General features: G+C 40.0%; 1 protein-coding gene across 2 annotated transcripts in view; it reads right to left on the bottom strand.

The window, feature by feature from the left end:
• The window catches only part of nlgn2b (neuroligin 2b), a 159,081-nt gene that overhangs the window by 66,447 nt on the left and 68,026 nt on the right, over nt 1–24,608 (bottom strand). Inside the window, exon 1 of one of the 2 annotated variants that reach the window (XM_039777225.1) lies at nt 9,897–10,706. The exons of the other annotated variant lie outside the window; for it this stretch is intronic. The gene's annotated coding sequence lies outside the window, so the exon portion shown is untranslated. Of the gene's footprint in view, nt 1–9,896; nt 10,707–24,608 lie in introns of those variants that run through there. 2 annotated transcript variants of the gene reach the window in all.

The following is a 24,608-nucleotide window of genomic DNA, read 5'->3' as shown; positions in this document are numbered from 1 at the left end:
GTTAATTGGGAATCTAGATGCACACCAAAGGGGGACCTTGCAGATTTTTTAATAAAGGATCAATCACAAATGGAAACCTGAAGAACTTATATGCTATAATGTGTGGGAGATAGCAGGTGCACTATGTTTGACCACAGACAATCATAGCAATGGGTAATACAATCATCTACAAGTCATGCAGCTGGTCCTACAGCTACACATTGCTCATCTGTTCTGGGGGCGGGGGGGGGGTTTGGCAAAGCGTCCTGGAACATAAGCCTGCTTTATTGTCTCACACTTGGGGAATTTTGACTCAGGATCATCATTCATTTGAGTAAATACATACGGTCTACTTTGCCATGCTATTCAAGCTGAACACAACACAAAACGGCTGCTGAAATGTAAACGTTTCCTTAAGAGGACTGTCACGTTCAGTAAAAAGTGTACCTTGACAGATGGGGTCGCTGCATTGGTGATGCGTAAGTTAGCTTAAGTAGAACACTGAGACTCGCTGTATGTGATGTATTCTGCTGAAATGATTTGTATGCCCAAAAGTGTTGAGAGGTTTCCTGTACTGTAAGACACTGCTCTGAGGTCAGCTGAATAAAAGATGGGGGGGGGGAGGATTTGGGTTTCAGTGCAAGTACTGACTTTTAAAACAACGACAAGTCATTTCAAAACATACAAGACTTTGTAGCTTGCTGAATTTTAATTGCAGGTGTTTTTTCTTCTATACGGTTAATGATATTTGATCTTTTTTTTTCTGTTCTTTAATTTAATAATCCATAAAGTGACAGGACAAACACAACATGCTGAGCAAAATATTTCAATAAAAGTAGACAGCAACATGTCATCAGCACCAGTTGTCTATTTAAGGCAATGAAACCTCAAAGTAAAATAAGACACTATGCAGCCATATTAAGCCTGACAACTGAATATAAAAAGAGTCCAAAATACATACATTAAAGGAATGACTGTTAATAAATTGCCAGATTGTTATTTGCAACATATTTGTGTTCAGGGCTTTTCAAACATGGACTCATGTTCTTATGTAGTGGAATGAAGCATCATGTTGGCACTGGGTTCCTGCATGCCATCAGCTGATAAGTATCAGCTGACTCTTACAATCACCTTTCAGATAAAAAAAAGGTAATTAGGTGGTCTTGATAATCTGACAAGCTCACACTGTTACGCCTGTGATTATTCATGTCACTGCTTCTGTTATGGGTCTCATGCCATACGGACTCTCCCATGCTGCCTGGATTCATCTGTTGAGCGCCCTCAAATGCAGAGCATTTTGTATTGTGACGGACTAGCGCTAGCCCGGCTGCTTATTGTGTTAGCGGTTAACTTGCTAGCTACCATTGGTATGCCAAATAGGCTTGAGACTGCTAGTAGTCACTACTGTACATCACCAAGCCTCTAGAACTACACGTTTTTGCAAAGATACGCTGAAGAATTTTGCTGTGCCACCTCCTGGTGTGACCGGGCCTTTAGTATGCATGTAATATGGCACCATTGCTAAAGAAGGCAAGAGGTGCCCATATTTTAAGAAAATCTGTCCTGTCAGTGTATCCTTTTGTTCACTCCCACCCAGTTGACTGGCTGGCTACTTTAAAAAAAACATGTACTATATCAAAAAAGGCTCCGGGCCCCCACTGTTTACAAAAGTTATTAAGGAAACACTAACAATCTGCCAGTGTCATAATGAGGTCTGAAAATCTGATTTCCATAAAAAAATTGAAAATGAACTAGAGAAGTGAGAATTTACAAGAATTCACTTAATAAATTGATATAGTAACCTGCTTCATTCTGTCTTGTTTTACGATGTTGAAATTCATTTTTAATAATTAATAAATCAATAACACATTTTACATCTTCATCATTTTCTTTTGCAAAAGGAAATGGATTTTGTTAAATATGTCATAGAAAATACAGTAAATTTAGCAAATTTGAATGTGTAGAAGAAACATTTCTTTATATTTAAGAAGATATGAGACCGAGTGTTTCCCCTCATATTATTGTCCAGGTAAGTCAGCTTCACTCTAAATTGACGCTGCTGGTACTACATTTTATTTAGTGCACTTGCACCAGCACGCTGATTCTGCAACTGTCTGTGAAACTTGCAGACCAACCCTTTGCACTGCCTTCAAACTAGAGGTCTTGGCCTCTAAGAACATAGTTCACTGGTATTTCCACATTGTGGGAGTGGAAAGGAGAGGAGCCCAGTTTATTTGAACAGACACAAGGTCGGACAATGATTGTCTATATGGATGACTGCAGAGATCTTGAACAATCAGAACTTTTGACATCTCCAACACTAAGATTAAGGGAGATATGAACCACTGGCCTTCGGACTTGACAGTTCAGAAACCAATCCTTCATTCACTAAACAAAATGGGTAAATGTCCTGGCATATAAGGGCCAAATGAGCAGTTCAGAATTCACAGTGTGTGGAAATAACTATACCCAGATCAACAGAAATCACAGGATCAAACTAGCTGATGTTATGCAACACACAGTAGACACTACAGTACGTATAAAATGTCTGCTTACCATTTAGGTACCATTTTAGAGCCTTGTGGGATGCCTGTTTTTGGCACAGGGCTTCAACAGAGCAGCTACTTTGGTGTTCCAAATACTGTACTTGACCTTTCATTAACTAAACATCAAACATTTTAATTAAATCAAAACAACAACAAAATAGGTTGTAATTTTCCTATTTAACCTGTTTTGCTTGCTGAGATTTTTTCCTGCTAAATGTCTGATGATGTGCCTTTTTTACTGTCTGCTTACCGTATTTAAAGCATACAGACTTCAGAATAATCTACCGATGCACTGTTTCCACTGTTCTCTGGAGCTGACTGTGGTTGGAGGGGGATTTCTTTACTTTGGACAGCAGGGCGAATTTCGTTATAACATGCTGTGAGCCATTTTCAGTGAGTACGTTTACATGCACACCAATATTCCACTATTATTCTGACTATGACAATATTCCGAATTTAATACAGGTCATGTAAACGGCACATTCCGGTTGGATATTCTGAATAAGGCCCTTTTCTGAATATGGCATTTTTCGATTAAGACGTGGGATATTCCGGTATTATTCGGGTTTTAGAGGCATTCTTCAAATCAAATCAAGCTTTATTTGTCATTGCATGAATACAGTGTATTAAAACAACAAACTTCAAGGTGCCGCTCCAGATCAGTGCTTTTAAAAAAAGAATTAATAAAATATGTAAAATATGTAACAAACAAACACCCCCCATCCCCTACATACATTTCACTCTCTCTTTTCTCTCTCCCACACACACTCACCCACCCACATACAGCAAATGTATTTTGGGATACAGGCAATTGACTGACACCCTCCAATCCCTCCCAGAAAACACACACCCTCTTACACACATATGTATAAGATAGCAGCAGGTTTCAGCATAGGAAGAAAGTTCACAGATGAGATAACATCCAGAGGTAGTGTGGTTGGTCATGACAGGGGATGGGAGATGGGTTGGGGTGGGAAATGGCCATTATTGTACAGGGTTATTGTTTGTTCAGTGAACGTATGGCCCAGGGGAAAAAAATTGTTAGTGTGGCGGTTGGACATGTATACAACGCATTTTGGAATATGCGTCTCAATGGGGGTTTTTACCGCAGGCGTTTCTGTGGTTGCTGTACACAAACCAACCAGCCAACAGTTTGCAAGGCTGCAGGCCCGATAAGAAAGAGAAACACAGCTACTTTTAAACATTATCAAAGACTTGGATATCAACAGGTTTTTGGATATGCGCACACATCGCCATGCTGACCTTTTCAAGAAGCTGGTTGAAGGAACGAAAGAGGGACGCTGTTATCACACAGTCCAACAAGTCCTCCACTGCTGGAAAAGTTTGAAAAAAATCTTTTGCACGGCTACATGAAAACGGGAATATTAGTGGAATATTCACTTTCATTGGCCATGTAGCTCAGTGTAATGCTTATCAGTTCAATTTTCTAAGGAAAAACTGAATTTTTTTCTGCCTTGACAAATTAAAAAATTGGATCTTTAACCTGTTTTTCCAATTTTCTGTTTTCATTCAGAGGATCAGAAATTGAGAAAATTACAAAATTGCATCTGGGCTCCAATTATTCAATAGTGCAAAGGTATTCTTTCCCTACGCCCCGCCCCCCACTCGAAACCATCAGTTGCAAGCACCTCTGACCCCAAAGTCTATCAGTTTTTTTGTTTTTTGGTCCATATGCAGTTAATGACCTGCATATTCCGCAAAGTCAAGGAAGAGAATACCATTGCAGTATTGAATAATTGGAGCTCAGATGCAATTTTGTAATTTTCTCAATTTCTGATCCTCTGAATAAAAACAGAAAATTGGAAAAACAGGTTAAAGATCAAATTGTTTTTGTTTTTTTTGATTTATCAAGGTGGAAATAAAATGAAAAATTGGATATTTGAACCCATTTTTCAGTTTTTCCAAATGTCCGTTTGAGCTTAGAAAATTGAACTGATAAGCGTTACACTGACCCATGTAAACGGCTTAGTCAGAATATCATCTTTTTTGGAATAACGGCAAAAACTGGAATATTATGTGCATGTAAACATAGTCAATGTCAATGGTAGAATTTGAAAAAGCCTTCTCAGACCCTAGTATTATTCATTTTTGTGCTTGTCTAGCATAGCTATGTCTTAAAATGTCTGTTGATTACATTGTCTAACATCTTACTTCCAGCTGCGTTGCCGTTTGGCTTATGTTGATGATGATTGATAAAATTCACAGAGTCAGTGACCACACTACACAAAGTGTCTATTTTAGTTTTCAGTCATGTACATATCAATCTTCACTCATTTTTTGAGTGTCCTTACCTTTATATTACAGTAGCTATACTGGGTTTCCAAAAGGCATTCAGTGCAGACAGGAAGGACATAATGTGTGTGTTTTTTCCACTGGGCGACTTCACTTCTGCACTAGGTGTAGGGAGTAGGTGGGGGTATGGTTATTAACATTTCCTTTAGCACCATATCTCATCAGGCATTAAAGTTTCTTACCGTGTTCAAAGCCAATAAAACTATCGTTAGCTAACTTCATACTGCAACATTAACCGGCTATTATGTTCCCACCTGAAAATGTAGAAACTATGACATTTAATTAATAATAAATGGCTTGCCTCCCCAATACATCATATAGGGTACATTTCAAACTGCATATCGGTCCAATTCATGTCAACACTGCCCACACCTTTCTAAAGATCACCAGCAGCTTAAAGCGTGTGCTGTGTCATAAGCAAGGTGAATTATGATCAGTGTAGTTCAATGATAAAGTAACATTTTTCATTCTATTTTTTTTTGAGAATACATGACATATTTGAATGCCAGCTCGAGCTTCTGTATCGCTGCCCCAAACATAGAGAACTGAGTGTTACAGCTGCTTAATGGATCATGTCTGATGAATTGAAGGGTGGAATTTTGCAATTCAGGAAAGGTCACGTGTCCCGGTTTAATGGGCTCGTGCTAATAAAAGACACATTAAAGTACCAGATATTTTAATGGGGTTTTGGTGTGATATTCTTCCCAGACTTTGCAAGACAGGACAGCACTTATCCTGGCTTATCTCATGGATGACTGTTATGTGATATTGTTCAAAGGAGGTTACAAAAGATGGTTACCATGGCATTTGCACAGGCGTTTTCTCCAGCTTTACTTTGCTCACGGATAATGGGTCAGGTCAAGCTATTCTCTTGCTTTTCTCCTCCTTGGTCGTGATGTGACTGAGAGCTGGGTCATTTTAACCTCCCTTTTCTCTGACTTGACATCTTCACACAGAAATTAAAATCTCCAAGCCTCCATTACAGCAGCCATACCATTAACCCGGAATACACTAAATGTTTTATGTAAAGACACGGTAGCTTTGTGAGAAACTAGGCTGGTCATATGGCGAGAGGATGGAGTATGGATAGTAACAGCTGCCATACCGCCATGTTGGTCAAATATTGGGCAATATGGGCTGAATTTTCATGCTCCACCTGGCTTTAATCGCCTCATTTTCTTTTCTAGTCTCATATTTATGTGTCTGTCTTTGGGTTATAAATGTGCAGCTTTCTGGACAGCAAGTCAGTAGGACTTGTTGCGGGTGAAACAGTGAAAATTAAATATAACCACACTTAAATATCTATCTTTTACTCCAAAAAAATTATAAAATTTATTAATTTTTTTTTTTTTTTTTTCTCTTTTATTATTTTCCCACTAAAAAAAAAAAAAAACTTTTTTTTTTTTTTTTTTCCTTTTTTTTTTTCACCCCCAAACACTACCTTTTTTTTTTTTTAAAATTTTTTATTTTACATTTTTAATTATTAAATTGGACCCTCACTTCAACTGCCAATTAAATACCTGACACCTGGCCATGTGATGCCCATCCTTTATCCCTTAAATTTCCATTTCAATGTTTCAATGGTTTGATGTTTCTGCTATAGAGTGGACATTGCGATTGGATCACTATTACATCAAATGATCTGCGGGTTTAAAATAGCAGACTGACTTCACCAGTGATCCCTGCGAAGATGATGTTATGGTCGAGAACAGAAAGTCTCTCCAACCTCCTCTGAGTCACAGCCTGGATCTGCTGTTCATTAAAAGCATATGGCAAAGGCACTTTGTGCAACTGTATTATATGAGGATATATAATTAAATGAGAATACATCATATTTTTGCACTTTTCAAAGTGTGAATCCTTCATTGCTAGGAGGCATTGCTCGTTTCTTAACACTTTTTTCCAGTGGGGCCTCTTGATGTGATTGCAACACAATGGCACTGCACAGCTTGTGATGCTTTTGGTATGAAGAGTTTGTGAGAACATTTACTTGGACACAGATTTGTTTTTTTTTTACAGAGGAAGACAAGATACTCTGGTAGCATCATAATTTGGAAAAACTGAATGTGCTAAAAGCATTGAATTTAAAATGGACAGTGATAAAAAGCAGTGACCAAACCACAGACCGATACAAACAAGCTGAAGTAAAACATGTATGCACAAATGGAATACAAGAAAACTGTAGCTGCCTTTGATAAATCACAGCATATTCACGTGTTTTTTCATGCATCTTTTCTGTGCAGAATAACTTAAACTTAGTAAAAACACCTATTCATCATACTTTTGTTCCTACTCAGATGGCCACAGTGAAATGAAGAAGCAAGTGCCACTTTAGTTTACCATCACTTACCACTTAAATTGTACAAAGCACATCCTACAGCTGCAGTTGTTAAGTCCAAGAGGCCTATGCCCATACACCACCGGCGGCCTTCTAACATAAAGTAAGTCTTTATATTGGCTCATTCTATCTCAAAGCAAGGCTTATTGACTCAGTGGAACAGAACATTTGGTTTATAAAATGGGAAAAAAAACGTAGTTCATCCACACAGCAATGCAGCATCAGAGAGCTGACTAAAGGGCAAATAAAATATGACCCATGTATTGTTTTGAAGTTTACTGTGTGCACTTCAATCCACAACCATGCACTGAGCCATCAGTTCAGCCATCAGCTAACAGAAATGAGGCAGATGAAAATTGACATGTCCCATATCAAAGTCCTAATGAGGAATGCAAGTGTTTCATTTATTTTACTGCTGCCATAATAAGGTCATCAATATAAAATTAAGCTTTAAAAAATTGTCTGTAATCGATATGCAGGAAAAAAAAGTGTTCTGGGATTGCCTCCACACAGCTCTCACAGACCGTTCCCCAACTCGTCAAACACCAACACGGCCCTCTGCGTCTGATACTGACGCACAAGGCACTCACATGCACTAACATGCATGGGTGGCCGGACCGGCTATAGAAACAAAGAACAAAGAAGTTCAGATTACAACACACACACACACACACACACACACACACACACGGAGTGTGGCATCATTCTCTGCTCAGGGCGCCATTACTCAACTGCCTATAAATCTTTCCATAGCAAATATTTGTTTACTGCTATATCAATGTTCTATATATCGAGTACAGCCACTCCAACCAAAAATGTAATAAACTAGAACTACAATACCCTAAAGTTGGGACAGTGCAATACCAATGTAAAAATCTGAATGTCCCTTTTAAATGCTGGGCATGGTGATGGAAATAAGCACTGATATTTGCCAAGGCTTCTCTCTCTCAAAAACAGCTCTACAGCTTATGTATATAAACTATAAAACACCCCTGTCCTCCTTTCCAAAAGCTCCAGTTTTGATCCTGTTTATGGAAGATAGAATGTCACATTGAACACCTTCGGACACTCACCTTGCTCACCCAAATATACTTCATTAAACATTAATACCTAACACGTATTGTTCTAGACTGTAAGTCTTCACTTCATGCTGTCATCCAACCTATTAAGCCGACATTCTTTCTTTTTTATTCCATTGCTCACCACAATATTAGCTGTATTGGCCCTCTGCTGTAGTTTATTGGATACAGTGCTCGGGGAATGGTAGCAGTCGGTATCTCTTCTTGGAGATTAAAACAAAAATGCTGGCAGTTTTAAAAGTTAAAGTATGTTTATTAACTGCTGTTTGGTTTATTACAGTATGTGTGATGTCACTGCATTACATCCCTGTAAAGCAGAGGATCATCCTTCAATATAATGCCACCAAATCTTCCAGGCCCACTTTCTAGTGAATAACTAGACACAAAATGGATCCATTTCAGGAATAGATAATCAAATTATTATCTTGGAAGGAATACAGGTTTTAAATGTTCCCAAGAGACTTTCAATTTGGGGTTCTGGGAACATTTCTGCCCAATCTTTGCTCTATGTACTTTTCTTCTTTTATGTAATGACAACATTTGGATTAGGGAAAGGTATGGCATATATGCATGCCATGCCAAGTCTTCCAATTATTCAGCCATGTTCTGTTCTATCTGAGTAAGTGCCCAAATGCCAGTAACGAGATTGACATGACGCCAGCTTAAGAAAGCAATCAAAGCTATTCCAACAGTACATGAACAAGAGTAATACCAAATTCTGCAAAAGTCTCTTAAATCACTTTATAGGTGTTCTGGTGGATTTTAAATGTCACTCGTCCATAGCTACAGGCACCAAATCAGCGAAGAAAAAAACCCCACATTTATTCCCTCAGAATAAAAATATACCATTTCTCATCCATGACCTGTCAGAACAGAGGTCCTGTTGTCTGCCATTAACTGAGCACTGCCCAACCACCACTGAATATTAATGGAGCCTTTCCCTGGATCATCAGAGTGTGTGCATTTAATTCACAATCCTATCTGCATCTTCTAGGGCACCGGCTGTGTGTGTGTGTGTGTGTGTGTGTGTGTGTGTGTGTGTGTGTGTGTGTGTGTGTGTGTGTCAGAGTGCGTTGTGGGTTTCTTCATGAGACAGGACACATCTTCTGAGTTCAAGACCTGTCACTCTGGTTGAAATGAGTTCTATTGCAGCAGAGCAGCATGTGTGTCTAATCAAGCGGTAATACAGCCATCAATTACTAAAAGCGTTATCAAAATAAAACGTATACCAAGGGAAAGAGGACACTATTGAAGCCCAATAGAGAAGAGCATCCCGTCTAATTGACAGCCTGCATGATGATTTGATTCCAATGAAATCACCTGAATATCATCTCGTTAGCAGCATGGTTAAAACGACTGATGCTGAAGGCACAGAGTGATCATGTTCAGATGTGACAGCTTATCAACAGGCAAGGCCAATCGAAGGCTCCCACAGAAGGGAAGAAAATATGTGCTATAGCAACAAAGTGGCACGAGGATTTACACTGAAATCTCATTCCCCAATTGTGACAGTGCGTCAAGATGGATAACGTGCGCAATGTGCGAAGTCACCAAAGCGTACAGACTGCGCACACATAAAACCCATGGTAGACAGAAAATCTCCAGTCACGTTTAGGAGGTAGCGGTGGACATATGGCTTACCTAAAAAGACTCGATGCCAGCACAGGAATTATAATGATGACGATGGTGATGGCCCGTCCATCTAAACACGATTCTTCTTTTCTATCCTCTGCCGGCGTGTCTATGATGTTTTAACTAGGCCATTTCTTCCCTGATCGCGATTATTTCTCAGGAGGGGAACGCGTCGCAGGCTTTCGCACATCAGTACACCTTCTCGGTGTCCGTCTTTCTCCGGCTTTTCCAAAAAAAGCACACCTCATACTGCCCCCTCCTCCTCTCATCCCTCTCTGACAACACCCAGCTCTGTTCCTTATCCACAGATATTGGACTTTTACAATGTTTAGATGCAGCAGCGAGTGGGATTCAAACAGAAAAAAAGCGCTCACAGTAAAATAAATGCGTAACGCTATAGCGTCAAGACTCTGCGCGTTGCTTCAGAAGTCAACGCAGTGATCTGTCCTCTCTCCCCCATTTGTCCATGCTGATAATAATCCACGGTATGTGCCCCCACGGCACCGCGAGGGCCTTCAAAAACACGAATTGTTTGACTTAAAACGTGAAATAGCGCTCTAGAAAGACACCCCACAAAATCAGGTGTCCAATCTCTTCTTTGCGCGCTTGCGTGGTGCTCTCTCTCTCTCTCTCTCTCTCTCTCTCTCTCTCTCTCTCTCTCTCTCTCTCTCTTGGTAGGCTATCTGATGCACTTCACAGAAAATAGAGGCTCAGACTGGGAAACAGCGCGGGGAGCTTCCGTTTAGCCTTCATGGTGTTAGAATATCACCATAAGTGCTTGAAATATTAGGAAGCAGTGATTTTAAAGCCCGATGCCAGCACCGAAGAGGATCCCACGGCTTGTGCTTCAACAGTTCTCTCTTTTTTTTTTTTTTTTTTTCTCTTTTTCTCTCTCTCTCTCTCTCTCTCTCTCTCTCTCTGTGCGGTTTCATTGCCTCTCTCGCTCTTAGGACACCACTTGCAATATTTCAATCTCACTGCTCGTTGTCATGACGAGGGTTGCGACGCATAATTTAATGAACATGTGTCTTCTCTGCTGAAATCGTCATGTGAAAGAAGAAAAAGGGATTTGCTTTGACTGTTTTTAGATGAGGATCTGCACCAGGCTGACGTCAGATGCTTTTTTTGTGTGCTTTTTTTTGGCGCCATGCTTCTGTGGATTTCACAATGTTACAATATAACCCTACTTACACTTGCAGCACCCTAGTATACTTGTAATAATAAAATAATGATGAAAGATACAACTACTACTAATAATACAAGATTTATTCCTACTATATATTTCAATATCTCCATATAATTTATGAAACATACTGTACCTATTTATATTGGTATAGGTCCCATAGATTTATATTTTTTTCTGTAAAGGAGCCGATTTGTTATTTAACTGTATATTTCCTGTATAGGACTTTTAAGGAAAATTGGAGACAGTGTTCAATTAGTACACTGAAGCCTGCATTCATTTATTTGGTCACTTGGGGGCAGCATACACAAGCTAAACACAACACTAACATATTATCACCTTATGAGTTAATGTCGGAGCGGTTGGCAAACAGTTGTCTAGTGTTTACACATAGTAGACATGAAGCAAAATTAGCATAATTTGAAGTTGTGTCAAACGAATAGATTTGTTAGAATAGTTCATTTCTTTTAGCTCTGTTTTGCTCTCCACCAACTCCTGAGGGAAATATCTGTCTCTTTAGCTGCTAAATGCTCCACTGTGTTCACCAGCTAGACGCTAACTTTGTCTGCTGTTCACTTCAAGTCTTCGAGCTAGTGTCCAAGTCGAGTCTCGTGGTTGTAATGAGCGTTGCATTTTGTTTTTATGTGACTTTTTGTATGAAGATTTGAAGCCAAAGCTTATGAAGAATAGCAAAGCAGATGCTGTATCAGTTGTTGAGTGTAACCCAGATAATCTTTTTGTCGATGCACAGCGGGTCAGCTGAATATGCAAAAATGGGAAATTTGTCAATTACACTAGACTGCAATCTCTATATTTGTTGATATATATGTTTTTAAAAAACAAATGAGTGAACATTTTCTTAATTACGTAACTAAATATTATCCTACTACTGTGAGCTTCATCACACTGTGACCATGGCAGTGATGGAGTACTTGAGTCCTGGACTCGGACATGAGTCTGACTCGAGTCGAAATTCTCTGGACTTGTGCACTAATGACTTGGACTTGAGGCTTTATGAAATTGGACTCAACAATTCATTAAATAGGACTCGGAAGTTGGATTTTCGGACTACTTTTATGTATAATAGGCAGTGATGGAGTACTCGAGTCCTGGACTCTGACTCTAGTCTGACTCAAGTCGCTATTCTTTGGCCTTGTGACTTGACTCAAACTCAGATAATGGTGACTCGACATGGACTCAACGATGACTCTTCTTTGGTGACTTGGACTCAAACTCGATTACTGGGGACTTGAGACTTGATTTGGACTCGACAGTTGGTGACCCGACTACAACACTGGACCATGGTAACTCTGCTGGAAAATGGTGGATTGTCTCCTTTGGAATGAGAGTTCAAGTATCTTGGGTTCTTGTTCACTAGGGAGGGTAACATTGAGCATGAGATCCACAGGCAGATTACTGGGACGTCCACAGTGATGCGGGTGAAGGGGAAGCAGAGTCTGAAGGTGACACTCTCAATTTACCAGTCATCGATCCACGTTCCAACATTGCAACTCTCACCTGTGGTCATGAGTGAGATGCTGAAATCAAGGTTACGAGTGGCCAAAACAAGTCCCTTGTGCAGGGTGACTGACTCATAGGAACAAAGTGAAGAGCTCAGACATACAGAAAGAGCTCAAAGCCAAGGTGCCTTTGTGCCAAATGCAGCCAGTGGAGGCATTTAAACCATTTGATGAGGTCGCCCCCGGGACACCTCAATGGATATCTTATGGGCATGTCTATCTGAGAGGTGATACAGGGCAGACCCAGAGCAAACTAGAGGGATGAAATATCCCATTTAGCCTGGGAATGCCTCAGAATGTCTCTGGAAGTAAAGATGTGGCTCGGCAGGAGGACATCTGGGCTACTTAGCCTGCCTCCCACACAACCCAAACCACATTATGCAGCAGAAAATGGATGGATGGATGGATGGATAGATACATACATAAATGGATACCGGTCTACTTAGCCATTAGTTTGATTGGATCCACAGTACAAAGCATTGGTTTTTCTGCACTTCTCACTCAATGTCAAATTTCACAACAGATTTCATACATGCAATTACGTGCAAAATCTCAAATTCTCAATTAATGTCACAATGTTTTTATTACATAAACACCATTTTACTTTTAAGTGTACAGTGGTGCTACTGTACGTGTTAATTACAGTAAGTGTGCATAAATACTGTGCAGTTGTGGAATGAACCAAGGCCCTATATTTACTGGAATTATCCATTAAAATATAAAAAAGCACAAAAACAATTGTATTTCATTGTGAAAATGTAATTAATAAATATCCACCTGATTTAGCTTGCACTTGTATTTGACAATAATTTGCTCTGTTTCTTACAACTATTTTTCAAATTTCAAAAACCTTAAATTACTATCACAAGTAGCCAATAAATAACTGTAACATAACCTAAATCTGCCCCTAGATGGAATGGTTTGTCAGTTTTTAGTGTTTGCTTTAGTTTCCAAGCTATGTTCAGAAAGATGTATTATTGTGACCTGTTGTCACTGTTGAGTAGCTCAACTGTAGATGCATCGAAAAGATAGTTAATTGAATTACTGTTTTTTTTCTTTCTTTTTGTTTAGCAATTTTTATTGATTTTCCATTAAATCAAGTAGCATTTTCTACAGCACATATTGGACCAAATGTATACAAACATAGTATGGCTGTGCTAAACAGATATTAAACAATGTGAAAGATACCCCCACCCCTCCCAACCATCCCAGTTTGCCGCTTCACTATGATATTAACACCTTAGTCATCCATATCTAATGGTGTTTGCAAGCTCTCATAGTACTCTAAAAAGGGGGCCCAGACCTTCCTGAATGTTTGCCAGGAGCCTTTAAGGGTGTATCTGATCTTCTCAAGTTTCAGGAATGCATAACATCTCTAATCCATCTTGTGAAGCTGGGAGGTGCTTGTTCCTTCCAGGAGAGCAGGATGAGAAACCTGGCAATCAGGGAAGTGAATGTTATAAGGCGACTGTTTTTTTCTGATTATAGTTTAACAAGGAACACATCATTTCAGAAAAATGTTTCTTTAACAAATTTGAAATCAAATATTGTGTCAGAAACTTTCTTTAAAAGGAATAAGCCACCATTTGTTGAAAAAGGACTTATCACGGTCTACCCTGGCTGTAGATAGGTGGGCCAACACATTTATTGTCTCAGTGCAAGTAATTAGGTTGTTTTTTTGTCTTTTGTTGGCTCACTTTTACTCACAACATGCTAACCGGCAACATAGGATTCCATTCACTACGCTAACCTAACTAGCGGCGACGCTGCCGGTGTTGCACCGGACTAAAACGATGCATGTACAAAAAATGCGTTGGCCCACCTATCTACAGCTAGGGGAGACCGTGATAAGCCCTATTTCAACAAACGGTGGCATATCCCTTTAAGAAAAGTAACATGTCAAACCAAGCTGGAAATTGATATCTAATAAAAAATACATTGTGTCGATAAATAACTGACAGTAATGATATAAGGCTAGAAAAGCCTTGAGAGCAGAATCTCACTCAAAAGCCACAGGCGATTAACAACAACCTCTTCCTATGTCAGTATGGAGGAAAACCATTTCTCTATAGTCCTCTTGCAATGGGCAAATCCCAGGTGCCGTGTTAGAATGAGAGGGGAGATACTGTAGGTGCCAAGGTCCCTGGGGCTCGGACCACTTATCATAGGTTAGGGAGGAGATTAAAGAGCCAACAGCTGCACGAGTATCATCTGCTTACTGAATATGATTAACCACAAAGCAGTATCTGTCCAGACTGGCCCTGGAGTTTTTCTGTCACAAACTGTGAGTGCTTTGTGTTGTTTTTCAGGATTGCATCACAAGATCAAGCTTTTCCTCATCATCCGACTTGGTGGGAGAATAATACAAACGTAGCACTGCTGAAATACATTGTAGGCTTGTTTGGCTTGCATTCAGCGGGGTGATATAAGCTCATTGTTTCCTAAATCAAGGTTGTGCATTCTGCTCCTGTGGCCTTGGGTCGTAAGACTTGAAACGCTGGGGGATGTGGTATGTAATTGGAAGAATTGATGAGGCAGAAGGACAGTTTGAATGCCTTTGATGTGCATTTAATGGAGCATGGTGTGCTGAAGTTTGCACTTTGTATACCTCAATGTTGTCCCAAAAAAGCTAATATCAAACGTCCAGTATTAGATAGAGACTTTACTAGACAATCAGGAGACAAGGTTGCTGCTTTAACTGAGGGTAACAAATCTGTGCGTCAAAGCAACACCAAAGAGACTGAGTGAAGCCACAGAATCCAGTTCAGAGATGCATTCATGAAGAGATGACGCATTTCCACTCGTCAGTTGTTGGAGAACAGCTCACTCTGCTGGATTTAAGTCAATATTGCATCTCTAGGCATTCAGAGCAGCACTGATGTTTCAGATTATTATTTTTTTCTTTTTAAAAGGACACAATTCAAGCCGACATTTACTGGTTTTTTTTAATACAACGGACTATAACCTTTAGAGCTCCTAAGTATGAATTGAATACATAGTGTCATTGTAATGCTTCCTAAGGTTGAGAGTGAAATTCTGAGCACAACACAGAGGGATGTTTTTCTCCGTTTTGTTTTTTATATTTGCAAAGTCTGCAGGCCTCTAAATTGTGTATTATTGCCCACTGCCTCTTAAAAAACGTATATAGTGATGTAGTGTGTAGTAGGGCAGTCTATACTTGACCACCAGGGTTCAAGCTATCAAACTCAGACATGTACATTTTAAGCTACAGCTAAAGCAAACCGTGGCTGCTAATGAGAGATTAACATCTGTGGCAAGCTAAAGAATTTCAGATATTTTGACTGGGATCGACTAAATATGGGACACAAATCCATCATTAACAGAAACATCTCTATGTATACTTCAATTTTTTTTTTTTTTTGATTTTTCTATTCTAATTTAGATTTTCTCATTTTTATATGTCTGCAGATGATTCATCCGTGAAGGGAAGCTAGCAGTGTGAAGCTGACAAGACATAAAACTACAACTGAAATCAGATTGTAAAGTCAGAAATCAACAAGCCAAGACCAGTTAATAGATTTATAAAACTGCAGTTAAAATACAAAATACAGATTTAATGAGTCCTTTCATTTGTGGAGCCCCTACCCATTAACTTAACAGCCAAACTGCTTCAGGAAAGATATCTTGATGGCCCTCATAAGGACAGACAGAGAGACATATGAATTGAGTCAGAGAAGTCAGTGAACAAGTTCAGAGCTTTATGTTGTATTATATAGAATATAGTAGTGACAGTGGGGAGGTTGAAACAAATGATTTTTTCTGCCTCACTTCATACTATGTCTGTGTCCTGTTCTGAGTAGATGTGTAATCCTTGCATTATGGAAAGTATCTTGTGTTGAGACCATAGACTGTTAATATTTACAGTCTATCGTTGAGACTCAACATCTATTTTGTTGCCAATCCATCATTCAGACTCTCATTAGCTGTCCTCATTGCCTCTTTTTCCATATTTGATTTTCTATAACCAACAACGAATGACTGATGTATCCAGTTGCTCTGACCTGGTTTTCAGTTGACACTGTCATAGGGTAAATGAATAATGGTCAATATAGTCAATAACATGTGGCTAATGCAAAGATAATTTGTTGGTTAGGCAGGCAATAGTGCATGATGAGGTGTTGCAAGATAGGAACTAACAGATAAAGCAGAGGAAAACAACTCCATAACACACATAGTATTCTCTTAGCCAAGCCCTCTAAGCCCTCTAAAGTTTCTAATATATCATGCCGCAAAAAAAGCTGTTATTATCAACTTCCCAGTCCCCTACATTGGTGTTCAATTAGTGGCTGTTTTTCTAAGCTGTAATAGTTAGTATGTCCGGCTTAAAAACTATCCAGTGTGAGGCCAAGGAGCATATCATTCACTAACTACAGTTTGTGGGGTTACAGGTGACGTAACCTGTCACTGATGCAATGTCCTGGAACTAAGCACATTTGCTCAAGCACTGTACTTAAGTGCCAATTTGAGGTACTTGTACTTTATTGAGCATTTCCATTTTTTGCAACTTTATACTGTACTTCTACTTGACTCATCTCAGAGGGAAATATTGTACATGTTACTCCACTACATTTGTCTGACAGCTTTAGTTACTTATTTTTTTGTTTATAATTTTTCATACCGTTCCTGTCCAATGAAAACTACCATTTTGAATTTTAATGTTTCTGATAAACTGAAAGATGAAGTGTATTTCACAGCAGTAGGAGTTCCAATTAGCATAACCTTTAACATCTTCACCATAATGCAGTAGTAATATTAACGACACTGGCAGGGAACACTTTACTGCAGAGTTTTACTTTTTATACTTTAAGTACATTGCGCTGATAATACTTAGATACATACATACAGGACTTTTACTGTAGTGGAGTTTTTTCACAGTGTGTTATAAGTACTTTTACTTATGTAAAGGATCTGAATGGTTCTTCCACCATGAGCCCTGTTCACATCCACTTACTGTATTTCCACACTGTGTGGAACCTGGTCCAGGGTTATGTCAGAGTATAACATTAGCTGCTCTGTCCTGCTCTCCAGCAACCCCAGTATCAAAATATGCTGTCATGTGCTTTTTCATTTTGGTAATTAAACAAGCAATTTGTCTGGCCACTTGAGGGCAGTGGAAACAAATGAGAATACAAAATAACATTTCATATTTTAGCTTTTATTGGCTCTATTTTTTGGTTCCAGCTCCTGAGGGAAATATCTGGCCCTTTAGTTGCTAAATGCTCCACTTTGTTCACCAGCTAGTCGCTAACTCTGTCTGTCTGCCCTTTGGTGCTGAGCAGGCAGTGAACAGTGGATTCTTAGAGCTTTTTGGCTGAAAACAGCTGCGTGAGAGTGAACCAAAATGGTAAAGTTGTGGGCCGGAAAGCTAAACGATGAGCTGAGACTCACGATAAAGCTCCATAAAGCCGATGGGAGCTGAAGATTCGGGTTCATCACTACCAGAGATCACACATTGTCACCTTGTCATTTAATACATTGTTATTCTAACAATATTGATTACAGCTGCTTTTAACTCGTGGAAAGCAAATATTTTTTTCACAACAAAAATGACTTTGATAGATATGCTAGTTCAAATACAATATGTCCATATGTTGTCCTCCACATACACCTGCTAATATAGATCCACTGCAGAAGTGTCCTTGCACCCAAAAAGATTGACCTTGCTCTAGTCTATATACACAACGTTACACTTCAGGGATTGCTCCAATGTCCCTCATTTAGGCCGGGTATCCGTTACCTTGAGCTTTCTTTGTGTTGGCATTTTAAACTCCGGTAGATGTATGAGGACTATGGTTAACTGCTCCTTAGATCTCTGCAGGGTCTCTCTGTCCAATCTGAGTTTTCTGTTGCATGACTAAAACAACCTTAGAACGTACACGTTCCACCAAAACAAGTTCCTTCCCGGGGCTATTTTGCAGAGATACCATTGCTTCGTATGGTGCTTAGCGCTGCCCAAGACGATTGTGATTGGTTTAAAGACATGCCAATAAACCAGAGCATGTTTTTCTCCCATCCCGGAATGCTGTGTGGACTAGCCAGACCCTCCTCCGCAGCGCTGTGGAGGAAGGTCTAGCAAAGCGAGACTAACCTTGCTCTAGCCAGTATTACTGTTACAGTTTTTTTTTTGGTGGTTTGCAGTGAAGAAATCCTACACTGGCGCCTTTTCAAAAGATACATTTTGACTAAACTCTAGCCAAATTGAGATGTCCATGTGAAGAATAAGGAATGATATTCGAGGAAAGCAAATAATGAAAGGTCATCCAGCCCAATCTACAAGAGATGTTAGAGAGAACATTCAGAAGCCTGATTGCAGATTGAAATGGGACTGGAATGTTCCCTATATTTAACACCCATTTAATCTCTCCCTCCCTCTCGCCTTCCCTTTCTCTCCTTCTCACTCAGTCCCCCTCCCTCCTGTACACAACACTTTACAGTCTCCCTATCCATAGCTGTGTCTTTAATAGGATGAGGGAAATCATGTTAAAGGATTTAAAACCTCTGCAGTAAACGCTGTAGCTTTGCCAAGCTCACTCTCTGTCGTTCAGCTTCTCATTCTCTGTCTCCCCGGCTCCAACACTCTCCTTTCTCTAAATTACTTAGCACTTGCTCATACTGTTCACTCCCATAGACTCACGACTAATAAGGCCCAACAAGGATGCTGCAATAAAAACCATTTGTGTCAGGACGTTTTAACACTTGATGTACAGCACGTGCCAACAAGAAAAGTTCTATAGTCAAGAGAGCTTTGGTGGCTTTATCATTGGTCAGATCTCAGAGAGCATTAAATATCAAAGAGAAGACTCTGCTGTCTCGATCTTTGCATGGAAAAAAAACCTCTCACCATCTAGCTGTCTAGTTTCGAGGAGTTCGGCTTGAGGCTGCTGTTGGAATCAGAATTGTGAAACAAAGAGGGTACTGCATGCACCGCCGTGTCCCAGTTTTCTTCATTGTGTCCAAATGATATCCAAAGACCTTTTAAATGAGTCAAAATCCATTCTGACTGGATTAAATATGGATACTGAGATTACTTTACAATATGATGATTTGAGAAGAGCAATGTGTTATATTTAATAGCTGTATTAGTGTAACACAGATGGGACACAGGGCATGTGGGTCATCCATTGATTTAGTAAAGTACAGTACATTTGAATTAAATATATTTGCTTTCCTCCCCTCGGTTAATTCTGTAATTCCACATTGAAGGGAATAAGGGCTGTTATGTTACGGCCACTATTTGTACTTTATTTGTCTTTGAGAACAAAAAAAGGGCTGCAAATAAGGATTGTTTTCATTATAGATTAGTTATTTTGTCTTTAAAATGTCAGAAAACTGTAAAATAAAAAGCCCATCGCAAGTTCACAGAGTTTAAGGTGATATATTCATTACATAAATATCACCTTACATATCTTATTTTGTCCGATCAACAGTCCAAAACCTTAAGAGATTCAATCAACAATAATATGGAACCGAAAAAGAAGCAATTTCCTCAGATTTAAGAAGCTAGTGGCAGCAAATGTTTGCCATTTTTGCTTGAAAAGTGACCCAAACAGTACATCTATTACGAATATAGTTACCAATTAATTTTCTGTCAATCAACTTATTGTTTCATCGACTAATCGTTTCAGCTCTACGTCTTATTACTCATTTTGAGTCAACAGCTTTGAGATGTGAAATTCTTCAGAAATAATGTTGCCTGTATTGACAATACCACAAATAATTTCATCAGTAGATAACACTTTAAAGCGCGAGCCATCTTGTGTCACCTTCAGGGCTCACCAATCAGATGTGAGCATTTCCTGATACAGAATAATATTGTGAGGTTTATCATAATGCAGATGAGAAGTAGGAATGCAGTTTGTTATGCACGGTGAATAACTTTCTTCTTTTTTATCATCTTATTCACATTCCGTCTGAAGCCGACATGTACTGAATTTATTTTCCCATATTGTTAAAACCAAAAGGTGGATGAAAGAATATTGTGGTGTGTGAATTGAGAAATGCCCTTGCTGTGTTTTTCAAGGATGCAGCAGACCTGCGAGTCAGTTGCAATCTGTGTACAGCAGGAGGTGCTGGCTGACTGCGCTCTGCTTTCCACAGCTTCCTCTAATCCTGTAGTGGCTCTGTCAGCGGGAGATAGTCACGGTCTGTGAGTAAGACTGTCAAGGAGGAGAGGGAAACCAGGATCCAATAGGAAGATGGGAGGATACACAGGGACCGGCCAAGCAAATGGTGCTTTAGTAAGGTGTTAAGATGAAAAGTGGGGGTATAGGTGGGTAAAAGTGTTGCGTGGATGTGTGTGTGTGTGTGTGTGTGTGTGTGCTAGCGTGCGTGCGTGCGTGCATGTGTGCTAAAGCTGGATGGGTGATCCTTAAGGACATGGTTTGGTTTAGCAGAACCACTTTTCTTCTCAGTGGCTGCCTCTCTTCTTTCTGTCCTCTTTCTGAGTCTTCCCTGACTGGCTTCAGACCAAACCTCGTTCTAGTGTTACATCCTCTCCCATGCCCCCTATGTCCATCTTCTCTCCCTCTTTCATCCCTCCCTCCCTCCCTCCCTCCCTCTCTCTCACTCTCTCTCTCTGTTTTCTTCTTATCACTCTGTGAAATGCTTCCTTATCCTATTCTCTCCCTGAGGCCTTTGTCTCTTGGAGTTGCAGGTGAAATTAGAGGATATAATTTCCTACAATCAGCAGAATCTGGTCCAAAGCACAACCCCCCCCCCCACCCCGTGCTTCTCACACAAATCCTTACCGTGGCCAGGGGGCAGAGAAACACCAGCAATCTCAGAGAGAAACCTCCCTTCGTTCTGCCTTCCACGTTGGGTCACTTTCATCTTCTGATCGCGGGGAAAGAACAAACCGACACAGAGGAAAAAGAGGCACTAATGAGGGCGAAAAAGCAGATGAGCGGATCTTGATCCGGTGTGTGTGATGAAATGGAGAAAGTGTGCGGCGAAGGGCGGAGAAGGTTAGGGTCAAACAAGACAAGAAAAGAAAGCGTCTGAAGGACGAAGAAGAGGAGGCGATGTGAAGGAGGACAAACACACCTCTCATGCACACATATAGCATACATTTAACCACACACGCACATGCACACACACACACACACACACACACACACACACACACACGATGCACATCACACTTTGAACCAATCTGCCACGGATAAGAAGATTATGCTTCTGAGTTTCCTGGGATGTTCTCTGCTGTACCCCCTCAACTGCCACCACCCATCCCCCACCCTCACAATACACTGTCTGTCTCTCCTCTCCAGGCTGTGGTGTGGACTCAGGCTTGGATGCCCTGATCTTCCACAGCTCGAGTTATATAAGGACAGCCCCATCCTCTCCTGTGTCCCCGAAGATGCCCAGTGAGCACACCATCCTGGGCCCCGTCACTCAATCACAGCTTCCACTGGTCTGACGTTACCCAGCCTGCAGGAGAGCCTGTTTGCACTCAATTAGCCTCATATCGTCCTATCTTTGCCATTGACTTTGTCTTAGATGCTTCAACTGCCTCAAAAAAACCCATCTTTTGTTAACTGTGAACAATGCAATTCCAAGAAATGCTTTAGCTTTTGGCTACTTCTGTTCTTTTTCTCTCATTTTATGTAAAACAAAGAGACTTTTTGTTATCCTCTTGTATACTGCACTACACTCCACCACGTGACGATCACCCTCTAACACTGGGAAGGGACAATAAACTGTAATTATTTGGAGAACATCTTGCTCTGAGGGGGGGAAGGTGTTTTTCACCTCAGAACTTAGTGTTTCCTTTTCCCCGCCTAATGAAATCTATCCATCTTTCAGTACGTCCTTGTTTCCTCCCACTCACAGGGTGCCGCACCCCCCTCCGCCAACACTCATGATGGTTTTTCTTTTGCTCAACCAGGTCTGTTTGTCGCCCGTACCCATTAATCTCCATTAACACAGTGAGAGTATTAATAGTTTCTGGGGAGAAAATGAAAAGAGGGCTTTGCTGGGGTTTTAGGGGCAGATTACAGTGGTCAATGAATGGTTGATTCACATTTTGTCTTCTTAGTTTGTATGTGCGATTGTCCTTTTCATTCCTGCCTTGTTTTTTTTCCTTTCGTGTATATTGGTAGAAATGTTTGCTTACGGCTGCTACACAAGCTGTAAAGGCAAATGTTCTGCACCATAGATTTATTCATTTATTAAAATTAAAACATTGCTTCTGTTGAGGCAGTGTTTAATTATAAACACTAGTATTACCAAACACCTAGTAAACACATACATGGGTATTTTTGAAAACCGGGTTTTTCCCTCCTACATTCTAAAACAAATCATCCCGTCCACACAAGCACTATTTAACAAAATCCCCATCCAAATGAAAATGCTAAAATATACTGTAGATTGAAGCGCTGTTAAGAGTATGTCAAACCAACAGGCAGCGATATAACCCTAACTCTAAAGCCATGTTGCCCAATCACGCCAAGAAGAAGAAGAAGAAGAAGATGTTGGCCAATCAGAAGCCTGAAAAAAAGCTATTACCGGAAGGCTGCCTAGCTGCAATGGTGCATTGATCGCTCTGTAGCACATTCGGATGCCTCTGTACCTTAATATAGTGGAAGAGTAACTCTACATTTAAGTGTAAACATGTGAAGAGTTCTGTTAGCAAGGGCAGAACCAGCACTCTTTTGGCCATGTCCGCCATTGCATGAAATTTTCTCCTCAGTTGTGGTGCCTCACAAAGATGATAACATTGCACACTCTGACATTACAAGCCAAAAACCCATAAACACTGAAAACAACATTTCTAAAAATCTTCCCCCTGGCAGGAGTTGTCCAAAAGTTCTCCTAAAATGCAGTTTGTGCGTGATGTAACATGTATAAAAATAGCTGAATTGTGGGCAATGCAAATAATTCTTTGATGATCTTTTCACGTCTAAATAATAAGTTACCTTTGATTACAAGAACTACATAGAAAATACTACATTTTTAATACGTGAAAGACCGATAAATGAATTACATTACATGTCATTTAGCTGATGCTTTCAGCCAAAGCGACTTACAATTGCTATATATGTCAGAGGTCTCTGAAGCAACTAGGGGTTAAGTGTCTTGCTCAGGGACACATTGGTTGACGTATCGCAGGTCTCCCACCCCAAAGGTATGTGTCATATCCACTGCGCCATCACCCGTTTTAATGCAACATCTTATTCAAGACTTTGTGGAATCACACACTGTAGCTCCAGATAAGTAAAACAGCATCCTCCGTCGCCCAAAAAATATTATAAATAATATATATAGATAAAGAGTCAAGGGGGTAATGAGTAATTGGTTTTTCATTCTCTGTCAACTTCCACTCCCTTGCTCTTCTCATGCTTCCACTCTCCTCTCTGCTTGCCTTATTTCGCTCCCCCTGCTCCTTCATCAATCCTTCCTACTTTCTGCTCCCTTTTCTGTATTATTCCCATCTCGATCAGCTCTAGCAGGAGACTTTCACCGCCTGTGGTGCAACATTTTTTCCCCACTACATTGTTAACTTAAATGCACAACCAGAAATAGACCCATTTAGATCTCCCTTGTGAGCACTGCTGCAGTAGTATTGTATTTTACTTAACTGACACATTCGGTGGTCAGGTTATAGTTTAACGCATTTCACTGCCAAATGTTTGGAATCAAAGTAAAGATAAATTAATTGGTGAATTTGAAATGTTCATTAGCTCTAGATTAGTGGCATATTTGACCTGAATGTCAACACAAAGAGGTAAGATAATGAGGCACACAGAGGATGACGCATAGACAGAGAGAACAAGAAATAGACTGAAAGCTTGGGGGAGAGGAAAACAAACTCCTAGTGGGGTGTGACAAATTATTCCTTAAGCTATGACGCACTAGATGAGCTGCAGTCCGAAAACAAGGACAGCAATTAGACGAGGAAGCCCTCTCAGACCAGAATGTTCCCACATGATCCAATAAAAGCATTGTAGTATTAAATGTGAATAATAAAATGGTAGTCAACGGTAGTTGAAAAAGAAA

This window comes from Perca fluviatilis, chromosome 16, assembly GCF_010015445.1.
Source record: "Perca fluviatilis chromosome 16, GENO_Pfluv_1.0, whole genome shotgun sequence".
NCBI lineage: Eukaryota > Metazoa > Chordata > Actinopteri > Perciformes > Percidae > Perca > Perca fluviatilis.
The sequence above is the reverse complement of the archived record's forward strand: the minus strand, read 5'-3'. Positions and strand labels throughout refer to the sequence as shown.